Source organism: Montipora capricornis, chromosome 10 (assembly GCF_036669925.1).
Source record: "Montipora capricornis isolate CH-2021 chromosome 10, ASM3666992v2, whole genome shotgun sequence".
NCBI classification, from domain to species: domain Eukaryota; kingdom Metazoa; phylum Cnidaria; class Anthozoa; order Scleractinia; family Acroporidae; genus Montipora; species Montipora capricornis.
In genome coordinates this window covers 29,508,504-29,511,003 of record NC_090892.1, presented here as the reverse complement: position 1 = coordinate 29,511,003, position 2,500 = coordinate 29,508,504, and positions in this window count along the sequence as shown.

Below are 2,500 nucleotides of genomic sequence, written 5' to 3'. Positions count from 1 at the left end.
CAAACATACGCGCAGGAGACTGTACACACAAAGACACTACTTAGCAGGGGAGGGACAGGAAAGACTTTTCATGACACGGAAAAAAATAAAAACTACAATGCTGGTCAAAACTGTTGGGACAATTCGCGCTTTTCCCCCTCCCCCCATTACAATGTTGATTTTTCACGGCCGTTCATCGATCGCTGGGGCGCGCGAAAAAGGCAGCGAAAGAAGAACACACGTTGCTCGTATAACGATGGAAGCATGTACAGTAAATTCTCTACTTTTCGCCCAAAATTTGACAAGTGTCCCGATGTGTTTGCAGACGCTCCATGAGCGTACACTGAGTTGCCTGTGGTACGTGTTACTCAAAAATAGAACGGACTGAGTTGGGTGGTATTGAACTGCAGCGTTCCAGGCAATTTCTTCAAGTCGTGGGTCATTAAGACCATTAAAAGGGTCACCCAAAAGTCGTGCCAGAAGAGGGCCATTGGCTCACACGTTCATACGACGAAACAGATCTTTTTCTGAGGTTAAAAAGCTGGTGGCAACTGGTCTATTCATCATTTGTCAAAAAGAAAAAAATCTGTCATCTTTAGAAAAAATAGGCACGCACTGCGTACGTGTGGTAGTGCAGTAACACAGCGCTTTATTCCACATTTTCAACTGAGCTGCGTTTTGTCTTCAGGAGATTCAAGTTGTCTCCCCGAAGGCGGGCGCGCGCGGAGCACCAATGTTAAGAAAATATGGTAACCAATCGATACGAGAATTTTTGGTTCTATACCCATGACGTCATCAACCGTCCGTCCGTACGTCCACCCCTCCATGTGTTCCAATGTGACCAGTATCATGCTAGTTTACAGCATACATCTTTGATATTGGACAGCCATGTTTTGATCAATTGACACCTGTCAAAACAAGGCATCCGCTGACCAGTATCACGTGACCATATCGCGGGCTCAAGCTTAGAGCTCACTAAAGTACGCTTCTTTTAAGTTGACCGCTGACCACGTACTGGTTTTCGATTGGATTGCAGGCTATAAAAACTTGTTCAGAAATCAAACGTCTACGTTAACAGCACACGCCAGGGCTACTCCTTAGTAGGCTAGAAAATCTAGGCTAGATTTAGGCTAGAAATCTTCTTCTCACTGCTTTTTCCTCCGGGCGAGCTTTAGCTATTAGATGAGGGCCAGTCTTGTGCTTCTCAAGTTGCCGCCTTCATGCCCGAAAAGAATTCTGGGTAGTTTACCATTCCATGACAAGGCAAGACCCCCCGATTCTCATTTCATAGAGTTTTTTATACGTGTCGGGCCACTCAGTCCTACCAGCAAAATACAGCGTCGATTGAAGTTTTAAGCTTGCAAAACTTGTCCAAATTGTATGGGTAGGTGCTGGAATTCGTCCACAGAAAGGCCAGAGAGACAACTTCACTCGTGAACCACCACGTCTACAACAAAGCATTTGAGGGGTCCCAGTCTGCATGAAACCGTCTCTCACCTCTGTTTTCTTTCAAAGGTTTGGCTTTACCCACATTCCAGCTTAATGATGTTAGCCTGGGGCCCTCTGAAGACGAAGATGGCCCGAATAATCACGTGTAAAATTATAAACCTTGTAGATTTAGCCAAATGGCTCATTCTCCAAACACGAACTGTTTTCCTGAACCTGAGCCCCTGTTGTCCGAAAACCGCAGTTGTTTCAATTACATTTCTTATAAGGCGAAGTCAACTGTAGCAGACCGTTTATCGCCAAAGTTGCAAGCTCTTGGATCGGAAAGGGTTTAACGCATGACTGGTGCTTACACTGTCACCCCTACGTACGTCAACGACGAGGAGGTAAACTCTCTGCTCTCCGAGTTGGGTGTCGAACAAATATCCCGCCGAACCTAGTGATTTATAAGTGTCTACCAGCACTTGTGCTCTCACAGGAATCTTAAGTAGTCAGTTAAAGAAAGGAAATATTTTTAGGTAACTTCATATAAAACTATAAAGTTATGTGTCAAAAAACAGGTCGCTTTAAATATTAAGTAATTAAGCACGTTAGTAAGTAGGTAAGTAAGTATCATTATATCCCCTTGCACCTTTAGAGTAGCTATAGTAGCTAATGCGCAGATCGACACTTGAACCCCCCCCCCCCCCCCCACTTAAGGGGCAAATCTCGGGCATTTGACAAGCTGCTGTGCCCGGGGAGTGGGGAATTTGCCCATTGGGAAAATTGAACCGGAATTGTCAGGTTTCAAATGATTTTTTTGTGGGCGCCGAAGTCGTTGACAGCTATAAAACACTTGTGAGCGATTGGCTTACAAAAAAGGTCTTCAAAAGGTCTTTCTTAAAGACGACAGGAGCCATAGGCAGCCCAAGCTCGCGTCACTACAGACAGCCGTTGAAAATTTAAACGCGTTATAAGACTTTGTATGGGAAACCAAATACCGTCGATTATAAAGCCTAAAAAATGCTCAATTTAACTTTCATTCAATAAAATGAATAAAAATGACTCACCTCTGGTGTATTCTTGTGCCTTTTGG